Below are 15,384 nucleotides of genomic sequence, written 5' to 3' on the forward strand. Positions count from 1 at the left end.
GCCATCTGCACACTGCTTCCTGCCCAAAGAGCTCCTCCTAAAACTTTGTCAGCACACTGTTAGGCGACAGGAGGAAACTGCAGAAAAATGCTATAGCCAGATCTCATTTTAGTATTGCATTTTTATTCCTAGAAATAATGTTGTAAATGTTCAAAACTATGAGCTAATTGGTCAGTTCCAGCTTTTTTCCCTGTAGAGACCTGTCTTCTGCAGCCTTGGGTGGGATGATTCCAAGGCATGCTCTTCACACTGCTTTCTAGGGTTTTCCCCTAGAAAGCCCTATCATCTATTATAGTAGCTGGCTTAATAATTTTTTATTGAGCTCGCCTCTTCTTCCCTGTATTGCTTCTTCATTTCTCTGCTGGTGTTCTATGTACCTCTCAAATAAGTGCTTGCATTAGAATTATTACATCAGGATCTGCATCTGAAGGACTCAAGCTGACACATCCTCTATCTTGAAGGAGGAAGAATCTTCCTCCTTTCTGAAGTGGCATTACATGGCCATCATCCTTGAGCCATAATGGCATATAGGATTCAGGAGAAATGAAACTTACCAATAAAGGGAGATCTGAAAATATTATTCCCATCATACCCATGATCTGGTAGTCTTTTTGTGAGCTTAAGCAAAGTACATGACTTCGCGTAGGTATTCCCCCTTCTAAAAAATTAGGAGGTAGTTGTGTCTCCAAAATGGATTTCTCAGCCACTGGGTCTCCTCACTTAGGTTAAGTAAAGCTTGGCTATTATATGAGGTTCTTACCTTCCAGCACAAGGGGACACTACTTTTAAAAAAATTATTTCCATAGGTTATTAGGGAACAGGTGGTGTTTTGTTACATGAGTAAGTTCTTTAATGGTGATTTGTAAGATTTTGGTGCACCCATCACCCCAGCAGTATACACTGCACCCAATTTGCAGTCTTCCATCCCTTACCCCCTTCCCATCCTTCCCCCCAGTCCCCAGAGTCCACTGTGTCATTCTTATGCATCTGCATTCTCATAGCTTAGCTCCCATTTATGAGAACATACGATGGTTGTTTTTCCATTCCTGAGTTACTTCACTTAGAATAATAGTCTCCAATCTCATCCAGTTGCTGTGAATGCCATTCATTCATTCATTATTCTTGCCTAAGAAACAAGGTTTCCTCGTAGACCAAGCTTTAGTCTTCACTATCTCAAAGAAAGCTTCCCTTGCATGAGGAAGTCATTGTTCAGCCTCTTCTCTGCTAGGGTCCTGACTCAGAATGACTCTTCAGCCCATGATTTTAATCTAAGGGTTCTAATCAACCTGTGGTACCACATGCTACACAAAATTCTTAGAAATCCCTAAACTTTCTCGTGAGCCTCCCACCCTGCTGGGAAGCAAAACTATTTATCAATTAGAGAATATCCAAAGATGTTAAGCCACTTAATCCTCCCCAACACTCAGTGTGGTAGGGGTTGTTACCTCCCATTTCAGGAAAGGAAACTGAGGCTTCAGAAGGTAAAGAGACTTGTCCAAGATCACAAGCCAAGATGTGGCTTGTGGAGCCACATTTTACATGACAGGTAAGAGAAAAGGGATCCGAGAGGGCATGGACACTGTGTCTTCAGACTGAGTGGGGAAGCACCCTTTACCTGGGTACTTACTGGGTGCAAGCTGCATGCCCCCTGTGCTGATCCACAAGGGACAAATTTATGGGCCTCCTAAAAGTGTAGTCAGTGCACCCGTCCAGCCAGCCTCATGGGTGCACTGTGAGGCGCTGGTGATGAGGGCAGGCTTATAAAACACTCTCCATGCTAAGGTGAGGACATGTTTCTGTGTCTAGGAAACGCTGGAAATTAAGTGCACAGCAATCACAAAACCTTGACATCATCCTTGATGTCTCTTTTTTTCTGCACATTCCAATTCATTCAATTTAGAAACCCTACTGGCAGAATCTAGTGAATCTTGTCCTTCAAGGCCTCTCCCTGCTAGGCTCCCATGAGCCCTGGGGCCTTATGCAGAGTTCTGAGTGGGCAAAGGAAGGCAGACTGCATTAGGGAAGCAAATTTGGGACCTAAATTTCCTAAGAAGGTCTCGGGATAGGGACCCCAATCTCCAAGGCCTCAGGATTTCTTTTCTCTTTCTAAATAAATGTTCACTGGCAAGCCTTAATTCTGTCTTCTCTTTCTAAAGCAGCCCTCCCTTACCCTCTCCCCACACAACTGTGTAAGCTTCAGGCCCCAGAAAACCTTCCCTGCTTTGAGGTCTGGCGTTCACCAGGGCAGGGCTTGAGAATAGAGGTGTAAATTTGTCAGAAGGGAAGCCGGGGCCACTAAGAGAGTAAATCCTCATATAACATGGCAGAAAGTCAATAGATAAATCAAGAAATCGCTATGTAAGCTGCTGCTGCTTCTTCTTCTTTTTTTTTTTTTTTCCCGACAAGCGGGTCACCACCAGAAGAAATAAACGGAGGAACTGTTAAAAAGAGCTGCGATGGGAGAGAGCGAGAGGTGGCCTGTTGTTTTCATTATAAGCAAATCTAGACAACTTTATTTCGCAAAAAGTAAGTGGACGTTACTTTCATGTATTTTTTGTCTTTTAAAAAGAAAATTAAATAAAAATACAAAACAGAATACAAAACCAGAAAATAAAAAGCAAACACGCACGCGACACAGAAGAGCCTCGGCTATTGGGAGCCAGGGGGCGGGGGCGGGGGCGGGGAGAGGGAGAGGGCGGGGCTTAGGGGCCGGGGGCGGGGCAGGGGCGGGACCAGGGCGGGGGCTCCGTAGGGCCCGTCCCAGCGAGGGGGCGGGGCGTAGGCCTGTTTCCCTCAGACTGTCGGCTTTGGGCCAGAGGCGGGCTAGACCCGAGGCCGCCCGGGCGGGAGGCAGACTTGAGCCCCGAGCCCAAGTGTCGTTGCCTCCCGGACGTCGGGCGCGGGACAGCTCGCGGACCAACAGCCCCGGCTAGGCCCAGCAGGTCCCCCAGTCCCCCTCAGTCCCCCGCAGTCCCCCGCAGTTCCCCGAGACTCGCCGAGCGCCGTTGCTGAGCCCTGCGAATAGCAGGTAAGCGGAGCCTGGGGCCCTGGTCAGCCCGCTGGGACCTGGACCGCGGCTGAACGACCCGGCCCCTGTGACTCTCAGTCCCCGACGGAGTCCTGGGCGCCCCCGCTCGGGCGACTGGTGGCGGCGGAGTGTGGAGCCTTCCGGGACCGCACAAACCCGGTTTCCGCGCTGCCTCTGCGCGCCGGCGGTTCTCGCAGCAGCTTATCAGTCTAATCCCTAGCGCCTCTTTAGCTATGACCAGGCCCCGGAGACATGGGTTCGGATCCCACCCTCAGCACTCATGCACTCAACAGTTAAAAATATAAGCACAGTTTCTAACAAGTACTTAACGTGTGCCAGTCCGTGCCCGCTGCTGGTCTAATTGCTGGGGTAACAGTGGCGGGCCAATGGACGTGAGGACGCCATCCCTCATGCAGCTCCCAGTCCAGTGGGAGAGAGAGACACCAAATAGAGATATATGCAAACAAGTGTGAGCGTTAAAACTGGTCAGAGCTATGGTGATGGAAAGTATAGGGTGCTGGAGAGCTTTTATTAGGGCCCCCAGCTACAAAACCTGCTGGAACTAAAACTTGAGAGAATTCGGGGACAGAGAACAACAGAGCAAACTTATTTTGTTGGGAGAGAATGTGGCTTGTTTGAGGAAAGGAGGGTTGGTGGGGCTGGCCTGCAGAGAGTTGGGGGGACAGCAAGTGCCTTTACCTGAATTTCCTTCTCTGTAAAATGGGACTGCTCCTACCCATTGAGAATGGAAACGGTGAATGTAAATGACTTAGCACTGAGTGGTGGGTGCTGGATGTTACTCTGCATTAAACATCCAAGGCTGGGTATTGTTCTGTACTAAACACAGTGTGCCTGCCTCTCAGCAAACTCACTTCCCCTCTCCTTGAGTCTTGTTTCCTCCTCTATCAAATAAGGGGTTCTGAGTAGAATCTCTCAAACAGCCTGTTCTCTAAAATGATGACTGGTTTCGTTGTTCATTCTTGAAATACTAAACTGGAGTCCACTTTACCCTTGCTCTGAGGATTCAGAGAGAAATCAGAAAGGGGCCCTGCCCTCCTGGAGCCCATGTCAGGTGGGCTAGGTGAAATAAAGTGACAGTTTCAGCCTCGCGGAGCCCAGAGGAAGGGGTCTGACCCTCTGGCCTTGCAGGGGAACTCATCCTCGCCTTTGACCAGGTGCACATTTCTCAGAAAGCCACCAGCTGGAGGAGGCCCTGAAGGTGTGGTTCACACAGCTCCACTGAGAATCAGTTACTTCCAGAATTTCACTGGTGGTTCTCAGCTTTCAGTGTCACCCCCTAAAATTGGAGAGAAGACTTCCCAGAAGCGCAACCATGCTGGTACCTTGCTGAGGACATGTCAGACCTTGAGACCTTGTGGATTTGGGAGAGCACTTTAGTTTTCAGGAAACACCTGTCAGCTGCTCACTGTGTTTTATCAGCTCAAATGATCCCAATTTCTTATTTGGCTCTGTTTACACCATTGGTGTAGACAAAGGAATTGCTCCGTGAAAACTAACTGAGAGTCCTAGAGAGTAGGGGAACACAAATGAGGCAGAAGCCTGGCACCATTTGTGTGAAGTGGTTTAAAAAAACCAGGTAAGATGTTAACAGAGGGTGTTGGAGGGAAGAGGAGAGAGGGCAGCCCGTGGTGCAGCCTCTCTTTTCCTCTCTCAGACCATGGCAGGGTGCCAGCCCATGAGAAGGGAAGCTTCAGGCTTGGTGGTCACAGACCTGGCACTTCCCAGCTCTGTGAATGACCCTGGGCAGCTTACTCATCATGTGAGTCGTGAGGATTGTGTAGGCATAACAGGTGCTTGGCATATCGTTGGCCCTGAAGAAATATTAACTCCCACCCTCTCCTTCTCCTGAATGAACTAAAATACACATAGTTGTAGTGTCTACCTCAGAAGGTTATTATGGGGATTTACTGAGGACCTAAAATACACAGAGCAGTGCCTGACATGTAGGAGGTTACTACTACTGTAACTATTGATATCATTTCTTAGTCTGGGCAAAAATTGTTGAAACAAGGCAGGGCAGCAGGGGGAGAGGGAGAGGAGTGAGGGCAGTATGAGGAACTGTGCAGAGTGATTAGTCAGTGGGTTAGATTATCTGTTGCAGCGGTTTTGCCAGAAAGCAAGATCCTGGCAGCAGGGAGGAGTGTTCTACATGATAAAGGGCCCCCTTGGCAGCTACACTGTCAGAAAGCCCCAGAGTTTGAATATCTTTGTAGACTCAGGCCAAAGAAAACATAGCAAAAGTTGGGGGAAACTAAAATGGTCTTTTTGATGATGTGTCTCTAACCAATGGCTTAGTGGGGGTTCCCTGCCTCCTTGCACACCCATCCATTTGAGCATAGTAACTGCCGGAGACGGGTCTAGCTCTTTGACGTGGGAGCTGTGGGGTCTAATTTTGTAACCGTTGCACCCAGCAGAGTACCAGGCCGAAAAGGCAGGAATCAGTAATGATCAAATAAATGAACATAAACCCAAGAGGCAGATTCTTCACTCTGTGTGTGTGTGTGTGTGTGTGCACATGTGTTTTAAAAAGGAATGTGAAAGTAGGGAAAAATGACTAATTTATTTAAGCATTTGCTGAGGCCAAATAGTTTCATGTATGTCACAGCTTAGTGGTGAACACCACAGTCTTGTAGTCAGATAAAATTGCTTGTGTGACCTCCCATGTATCACCAAAGTGCTCTAAATCTGTTTTTGCATCTTTAAAATGAGAATCATTGTACCTAATTCATAGGGCTGTTAGGAGCATGAAGCAAGATAAGCATATGAAGCACTGACCTCAGTCTACAACATCTAGTATGATAAGTGCCCTGTCAATAATGGCTGCCTTATTATGATATTTATTAATCTTCCCAAGGAGCTCCCCCGTGATGAGGAAACTGAAGGCCGCAGGCACAGATGGGTGGCCTTGATTCTGAACTCAGTCCCATCTGGGACCAAAGGCACTTTGCAGACACTAACCAGACAGGTTGTGTGACATGAAATCAACTTTATGTGCATTTCATTCATTACTTAAAGCACTTGACTATGTGAAATTTTAAAAAGAAAAAAACTGCAAAATTATAATTTATGTGCCTTTCAAGTTCAGGTATTTTATCATCTCAATAAATTTTCCATGCATCTATGTTAAACCACTTTGGGCTGTCGAAGCTCTTAAATAAAGTGGCTTGTCCTCACCAGTGTCTGTCTTTGCTCGTTTTTCATGGTTCCCCGGTAAAGATGGACAGATCCCATTTTGCAGGGCAGGCCTCGGGATGGCAGCTCCTGCCCCATTGGTTTAGCTGTGCAGTTTCTCATGATGGTATTTAACAAACCACAGTGGACTCATGATTCCTTCATCACTGTGTCTCTCACATACACATAGGCCCATGTGCCACTCTAGGAATTAGGACTAGAAAGGCATTCTATTGCTAGAGAGAATCTGAGAAATCAGCTCCAGGGAAATCTAAGCTGCTCTGTAACAGGTTTTTGGGTGGAAGTGCCTGGGATGAGGGTGACCGTGCGTCTGAAAAGTCAGAACTCTGCTCTTTCCACCCAGGAGTGCTGTGTCTGGGCTGGCTTCCTGCCCAGTGAAGGCCTGGTCTGCATCCCTGTGCCTCTCTGCTGTCCCTGCCTCTGGCCAGAGCTGCCCCTAAATCCAGAACCCCTGGGGCAGCTACAGAGGCACACCTTGTTGCAGGGAAGCCTTCCTGAATCCACTCCTCAGCCTTCCCAGAATTATTCCTCTGCCAGACTGTGAGCACTTCCACAGCTCTGGAGTGTACTCAGCACCATGCCTGGCGCTTTCTTTCTCTCAATCTCTCTCTCTCTCTCTCTCTCTCTCTCTCTCTCTCTCTCTCTCCTCTCTCTTCATTCCTTCCTCTCTTTCTTTCTTCTACAAATACTTCAGGCAATGTCCTGGGGATTCAGTGAGTCAAAATGACATAGTCCTGACCCTCATGGAGCCCACACACATCGTTAGACAGATTTAACAGCAGAATTAAGCACATAGACACACACAGCAACACATTTTAAACTGGGTTAACTCTCCTGAAGGAGGAGCCTGGTGTGTCAGGGCAGCATGTGGAAGGAAGGAAGATAGATAAATTTAGTCAGTATCACTATAGATAGAGGAGCCCAAAGTGTTGGGTGGAGGCTTATGTTCATTTATTCATACACCCTTGAAGACCACTGGATGATATTTTTCTATAAATCCTGGTAAGCAATGGTGTATGCTGCCAAGGTCATCCTACTGAGAATGTATACTTTTAAAAACAACTGTGTTTCAGCTTCCAAATGGGAGAATAATGCTGTGCTCCAATTCACCTACCCCTTTATAGTTTCCAGAGTGCCCTCTAGGAAGTTATCTGGTTGGGTGCTCTGGTTCTCAGCATCCTATGTCTCATCCTGGGTTGTAGCAGCAAACAGGCATTCAGCTCACCTGAGGGTAAATCTGGTGGCATGGGCGCTGGAGCCCTTTCCCTTCTGAGTGACAGAGTCCACCTTTGAACCTGTTTCCTCCTTCTCGGATACACCTGGGCACACCAGACTGAGGCTTCAGCACAGACTTAGTGTTAGGGCTAGTGGTCTGCTGTCTGAGGGGAAAGAAGGACACTGCTGACTGCTGTTGTCCAGAAAAGTAGGCCCACCCATCTGTGTGCAGCTGTGGCAGGGTGAGCTGGTAGTGATTCCACCCATGCAGAGCCATGCCGTGCCAGCACAGTCCTTCGTGAGGAACCAGCAGTTCTCCAGAGGGGCACCATGCCTGCCTTCAAAACCCATTCATTTCCACTGAGAACAGGGAGAAAAACCACACTAACGTCCTGTTCAAAATAAGAGGTGATCCAAACAGCCTCAGGAAACATTGTCTATCCGTACTTGAATATTATTAGAGAGTTACTTTGGCCAGAGCTGTTGACAAAATACATCTCCAACCCCCACCAGTCTCAGATGTAGACCTTATTACCAGAGATGAGCTGCCATCTTCTCTGCAGCAAGGGAAGGCTGCATCACTGCACAGAGACTGAGAAGGCCTCCATGCTACTCTTAGTGGGGTGAGTTGGACTGCCTTGCCCAGACTGGTGAGGAAGGTCCATATTCTCAAGATACAGTTCTAATAGGATTGTAATCGTGTGGCTCTTAGCCATGGAGGAGAGAAGTGATTCTAGAAATCTCCCTGTCATAAAGGCTGACGCGTTGACAGTATGTATGCCTCTTGAAAGTGCATGTTAAGTGGTGGATATTAATGAAAAGGGTTTTGAGGAGTAAAATGTGTCCATCAGTCAACCTGGAACTTTTTAGAGCTCCTAAGATGGTTTTAAATTAGAGCCAATCTTCCTCCTGCCTTCCCCCTTCCATCAGCATGCCCCCCTTTCTCTGCTTTCTCTTATAAAAATGAAGTGTCAAGGCAGGACACAGCCCAGGGAGGAGGTTGGAACTACCTTGCAGAAGCAGAGTTAGCATATTAAAGGCAGGTGTGTAGGGGTTAGAGCCTTGATTCTGGTCCTTCCCCCTTGTCACAGTGTCCTGGAAAGAGGAGAGTATGGAGGTAGGCTGACAAGCATGGCTCAGCTAATTCCATCCTAACCACTGTCATCAGCAGCTCTGCTATCACCCAGGCTGCTCACTGAAAGGTTTACAACCAGAAAGGAAAAGAATGATGAAAACATGTGATGCAAACCAACCTGAATTTGGGCTCACTAAGTGGCAGATGGGAATGAATGAATGTCAGTGTCAGTGAGGGAATCATACCAGGTCAGATAAAGAGAAACCTTTAGAAGGCTGGAAGTTTCTCTGAGAGCCAGTGATCATTAGGACAGAATGCCTGTTACATGAATTAGTGTGTAGTAGTCTAACTTGAAATTATTACTCACTTTCAGATGTTCATTGTAAAGATCAGTAATAGGTTTATTGCACAAGCCTTATACTTAGTATCAAAGACTGTTTTGCTTTTCATTTCCCCATCTGGCCTTCTGCTGTGTAACTTATATGATACTGTTGATCATGCTTGTCTTAATGTTTTTTGTGAGAGAGAGGATGCACTGTCTGTTAACGCATGTTGTGTTCTGCAAGTAATCAAAGGACCATCGATGATAAAAGCATAGAAGCTGCCTGTTTCAGCTGTCACGGAAATGCTGCTACCTTTTGGCTTCTTCTGGGATTCTGCTTTAAGAAAGTAATCTGAAAAGTAGAAAGAGCCACTGTATAAAAATGCTCTCTGCATCGTTATTCGTAACGGTGAAAACTTAAAAGTGACCCGAATATACAATATAGGAAGAGAACAAATTACAGAACACCAGGCTGATGGAATATTATGTAGTACTTAAAAATATGAAGATTAGTCACATAGGAAACCTTAATCTGCTCTGGGAACCAGAGCACCATTACATTACAGACGTATTTAGGAAAACAGTCTTCAAGGGAACCCTCTAAGGGACAAGAATTACATATGAACAGGGGAATTATGGGTAACCTTTTTAATATATCAAGCTTTCTATATTGTTTTATTATTCCTATAGCTTATTTAAAATCTTAAAATCAGCCAAGTTAAATAATGATCTTTCTTCAGTTTTCAGTTTTAGGGGCATTATCTTTGTGGCCTTAGCCTGAATTAAATCATCCAATCAAGAAAAATGTTATAGCCAGACTTGGCTCCCTACTTCCATGTTTTCAGTCCAGGATACACTCTGGGTTCATGGTGGAATGACTGGCAGATGTGTTCACCCTGGCCCTGTACACTTGGATTCTCAGGGTTTTTAAGTTAAAGAAGGCCACTGCCTCTCCTGATCCCCAGTAGTGTGGGAGGAAGAGGGGATTTGGAATTGCAACCTTCAGAGGCCTTATTGGTGACATTTCAGCAAAGTCTTTCCCCAACCCAACACAGATAGTTAGCAATTGCTTAGGGTAGGCCTGTGTCATTCTGGCTTCTTGTCTTGCAGGCACTGTACTTAGTACCTCAGGAACTGGATATTATGTGTGTACTGCCAACTCTCACTGTGATGGCCCTCTGTCTGTGTATTCTTTGCTACCTAATGCTGGCCGAAGCCTAGTACATGGGCAATGGTATGTTCTAAATTAAACTCATTCAATTGGCTAAATATTGGGAAATCATGACACAAGACAAGGACTTGAGTCTGAGTAGTTTATTTGAGAGTGGACCCCAGGAAACATTAGCGAAAAGTAGGGAAATGAGCCAGGGAAGTGTACCATCAAGTCGATGACCAGCAGGAGCAGCTGGACTTTATTCCTGCTGGGGATCTCCAGAGCCAGTGTAGAACCATCTCAGAGTTATCCCCTCATGGGTCTGGGGGCTGGGTGTACACATACCAGTTCTATCGCTCATTGGTTTAGCATTGTTCCTTAGGGGAAGTTAAGTCTCGGGTTCTTCTGGAAGGGTTCCAGCCACCAGGTAAAACGCTCAGGCAAAGAGATGGAGATGCTGTCGGTGGAAGTCAGGCTGGCTTGCTCTAAGATGATGAGGCCTGGGGCTCAGGGCATGGCACTGACAGTGTCTGCTGCACCCTTCTTCCCTTTAACACCGTGTATATTACCAGTGTACGAATCTGAAGATAACCAAGTCCACAATTCCCTGATAAATCACACCCAGTTACACCACACTGAAGACTGCATTAAGTATAACTAACCCCAAAAGTTTGAGGAAAAAATCATGAATGGAAAACTTTAAATAAGAAAAACATTACCGTATTTCTTCCTAGTGAATTGGATTAGACTACCAAAATTTGATTTTAGTGGCAAAATGCTAGTTTTCTGCAACCGTGCAGTGTAAGACCCAACACTTTAAAAGAAGGCCTGAGTGTGTAAGGTTTGTCTTTATTGTGGCAATGTTTTCTCCTTCCTTGTAGCTTGATTACTCCTGTTATTTTTCTAGTAGATTGAGATGATTTTAAGAGAAAATTTCATTAAGAAATTTTTATATCAACCCATAATTAGATCTCCAGTGCCCTGTTTTAATATTAATGTTGGATTTACTCACTGTACTCACTAATTCAAGGGGATGGCAGAAGTTTTCCGTAGTTACAGCTTTAGGTGCTATGATATATTTTTTGCAGTCATTGCCTTTACATAGAAATACTTCATCTTCAGTTAAAGACTTAGTAGCTCTTCATCAAAATATCTGTTCACAAATGAGGCATACTATATGGCTGTGCTGACATTTCAACTTAATTCACTCTACAGTTTTGTGGCTCCCAATTCTATTCCTCCCCCTTACCCCGCCCCCACGCCCCACGCCGAGACAGGGTCTCACTCTTCTGCCTAGGCTGAAGTGCAGTGGCACAGTCTTGGCGCTCATTTCAACCTCCGGCTTCCAGGTTCAAGGAATCCTGCCATCTCAGCCCCATGAGTAGCTGGTACTACAGGCATGCACTACCACGCCTGGCTAATTTTTTTCTATTTTGTAGAGATGGGGTTTCACCATGTTGCTCAGGCTGGTCTTGAACTCCAAGGCTCAAGTGATCTGCCTGCCTTGGCCTCCCAAAGTGCTGGGATTATAGGCATGAGCCACTGCAACTGGTGCGCCCGTCCATTTTATATGCTTTTCTCTGCTATACATAGAAGAGACATAGCAGCAGAAATGTGGGGGTATAATACAGATTCTAGAAACACTATGTATTTATTAAGTCTGTTGGAATATTTGTCACTACAAATGAAGGCCATACTCCAAGAAATGATTTGAAATTGTAAATCATGTAGTAAGTTCAATAGGATTTAATGGTTAAAGTTCATATGCTTTGAGTTCTAGGCATTTTAGAATTTGTGTAGAAAGAATTCAAGATCTTAGTGTTTTAGATAAATGAAGCTGTTTCCCTTTAAGTTATGGTCCAAGACACATTCCTTAAAGACTGAGATGACAAATACCTGGTGTGTGTGTATTTTTCCAAGCCCTGTGCAGATGGCAGACATCATTGACTGATACCCAAGCCTGAATTCTCCTCTGCAAAATTCTCTATGCAGCCAGCTGCTACAGTTCATCAGAATTCGTTCACTGGATGAAGTCTACGGACTCTCCATGCTCTTAGATATCTTTGTACTTGTCTCTGCCATTTCTGGGAATGGTCAACAAAAAAAGTTATCATAGTTTCCCTTCCGAAAAGAAGTTTTTAAAAGATGAATTCAGGAGGCAGCTGGTTTGTTCACCTAGTGCCTTTTTAGCCACCTCTCTGTTACGCAGAGTGCGGGCATTCTATTTGTCAATGACTGATTGGCTCCCTTCCTTTTTTCCTTCTATCATGTGCATTTTGGTTTTCTTTCTTCATTTTCTTTAATGTTGCTAAGAATATAAAACAGGAAGCCCCAAATTACTGGCTATTCTCTCTCTTACAAAGTTTTTTTGAAGTCATTTGTATGAAGGGAAATGCATTGAGCGATCCCTCCCCACACACACCTTCAGGAAGACTGCTCTGCTATAGATCCCTAATAACCTTTACATTACCAAATATTACAGGCTTTCTCTGTCCATATTTTCAGTGCAACAGGTGATACCGCAGACTGTGCCCCACCTTTTGAACTGCTCTTTCTTGGACTTTCTTTTTTCCTCCCTCATTGTTTCTTCTTTGACTTCTCCACCTGCTCCCTTTCCTCTGCTGGCATCTTTAGTGGGCGTCCCGAAGGTTCTTCCCTTGGGTTCCTCTTGTCTGTGCATGACACCTGGATGATTTCATTCACACACCTGGTTTTTAACCATCACCTTTGTATAGATACCTCCCGTATCCTTATCTCTATCACATCCTCTCTCTACAACCCAGACCTCTGTGTCCAGCAGCCTGTTGAATGCTTCCTCATGTGCCTCCTATAGGGATCTGGAGTCAACATGTTTTGTTTGTTCTGGACTATTTCTTCTTTCACAAGCCCAACTAAATACTTGCCCCCTCTCAGATTGTTTCTGCTACCTCCTTGAAGTCATACATACACCATTATGAGCTTGTCAGAAAGCTTCTGTCTTGGAAAATCAAGTGTAAGACAAGCACACAAACAAAGAACTATGGCTTCAAATTTAGGGACTTAAAACAATAAGTGTATTGTCTCTCACAATTCTGGGGGTTGACTGGGCTCAACCAGGCAGTTCTCACTCTGGGTCTCATTCAGAGGCAGTTAGATGGTGGTTGAGGCTGGAGCTACTCCAAAGGCTTCTTCACTCAAGAGAAACCTACGGAATGGGAGAAGGTATTTGCAAACTGTCCATATGACAGGGAATTAATAACAAGCCTACATAAAGAACTCAACACAATAGCAAAAAAAAAAAAAAAAAAAGCCCGAATATTTTGATTTTTTAGAATGTGTAAATGATCCAAAAGACATTTCACAAGAGAAGACATACGAATGGCCAACAGACATATGAAAAATGCTCAGCATCACTAACATCAGGGAAATGCAAATCAAAAACCACAATGAGACATCATCTCACTCCACTTAAAATGGCTGTTATCAAAAAGACAAAAAATAGCAAATGCTGGCAAGGATGAAAAGAAAGGGGAACACTACTACCTCATTGATGGGGGTGTATTAAATAACAGTACAACCATTATGAAGAGCAGTATGGGGGTTCCTCAGAAAACTAAAAATGGATCTATCAGATGATCCTGCAATCCCACTGCTGGGTACATACCCAAAAGAACGGAAATCTGCATATTGGGGAGATCTCTGCACTCCCGTGTTTATTGTAGCACTATTCATAATAGCCAAGACTTGAAATTAGCCTAAATGTCTATCAGCATGCTAACCATTCTGTTAATCACTAAAGAAAATATAGTATTGTATACATAATGATATATTACTCAGCCATAAAAAAGAATGAAATTCTGTCATTTGCAGCAACACGGATGGAACTGGACATTATGTTAAGTGAAATAAGCCAGGCACAGAAAGACAAATATTTCATGTTCTCACTCATGTGGGAGCTAAAAGAGTTGATCTCATGAAGGCAGAGTAGAATGATGGTAACCAGAGGGTAGCAAGGGTCAGGGAGGGGTGTGGCAGGCACAGTAAAGGGAAGTTGGTTAATGGGTACAGACATATAGTTAGAAGGAGTAAGTTCTGGTGCTTGATAGCACAGTAGGGTGACAATAGTTAACAATAATTTATCATAGATTTTTCCGTTGTAGGAAGAGAAGATTAAGAATGTTCCCAACACAAAGAAATAATAAATGTTTGAGGTTATGGATTTCCTAATCAATACACATTGCATGCGTGTAGCAAAATATCACGTTACCCCGTACAATTATTATGTATTAACACAAAATAAAATAATTAAAAGGCTTTCTCACTCAGTGGCTGGCAGCTGGGGCCTCCACTTGGATGCTGGAATGCCACATCAGGTGGCCTAGATTTCTGCACAGCATGGCAGCTGGGTCCTAAGAACAGGTATCCTTGGGAGGCCAAGGCAGGTGGATCATGAGGTCAAGAGATTGAGACCATCATGGCCAACACGGTGAAACCCCATCTCTACCTAAAAATACAAAAAAATTAGCTGGGCATGGTGGCATGGACCTGTAGTCCTAGCTACTCCAGAGGCTGAGGCAGGAGGATCTCCTGAACCCGGGAAGCAGAGGATGCAGTGAGCCGAGGTCATGCTATTGCACTCCAGCCTGGGAAACAGAGGGAGACTGTGGAAAAAAAAAACCAAAAAAAAACAGGTATCCCTGGAGGACCAGGTGGAAGCTTAGACACCTCTTACGGTTTACCCTCACAAGTCTCATAGTATCACTTTTGCCGTATTTTCTGGTCTGCCCATCTTCAGGGAGACAGAATAAACCCACCTCTCTGTGGGAGGCATGTCACTGTCCGACATTGCTGAGCATGTAGATGGTGTGTGCTGTTGTGCCTGGGTTGGAAATTACATCCAGCCACAGGCCTCCGACATGTCTGACTACTCCTCTGAGAACCACCTGGAATGCCACAGAAGCTTTCTGTTTTGTTTATTAAATTTTTTGATAGGTAGCATATTTATGTGATTCAAAAGTTAAGAAAAATATATGAATATATTCAATGAAAATATTCCCTCTCATCTCATTCCTTCTACCTCTGCCTCCCCATAGACAATCTATGTTTTTATATGCTTTCAGAGTTTTTTTTTTTTTCAGGTATTTTGATATTTCACCCTTTTTATACAAAACAGTATTTCATAATCACTGTTCTACATTTTGCTTTTTTTCACTTAAAATAATTCTGGAGATGACTTAGTACCAAAATGTCTCTCTCTCTCTCTCTCTCTCTCTCTCTCTCCCCTCCCTTTCTCCTTCTCTCCCGCTCCTTCTCTCCCTCTCCCTCTCTCCCTCCCCTTCTCTCCCTTTCTCCCTCTCTTCCTCCTGTTACAAATAAGCAGTATTCTATCGTGAGCTTTA

At 44.9% G+C, this 15,384-nt stretch overlaps 1 protein-coding gene across 5 annotated transcripts in view; it reads left to right on the forward strand.

The window, feature by feature from the left end:
* The first annotated feature begins 2,806 nt into the window (after positions 1-2,806).
* Positions 2,807-15,384, forward strand: part of NMNAT3 (nicotinamide nucleotide adenylyltransferase 3) — a 96,751-nt gene continuing 84,173 nt past the window's right edge. For all 5 annotated transcript variants that reach the window (XM_010330425.2, XM_074405837.1, XM_010330427.2 and 2 more), the window contains exon 1: positions 2,807-3,028. The gene's annotated coding sequence lies outside the window, so the exon portion shown is untranslated. The remainder of the gene's footprint in view (positions 3,029-15,384) is intronic.

This window comes from Saimiri boliviensis, chromosome 9 (genome assembly GCF_048565385.1).
Source record: "Saimiri boliviensis isolate mSaiBol1 chromosome 9, mSaiBol1.pri, whole genome shotgun sequence".
Lineage (NCBI taxonomy): Eukaryota > Metazoa > Chordata > Mammalia > Primates > Cebidae > Saimiri > Saimiri boliviensis.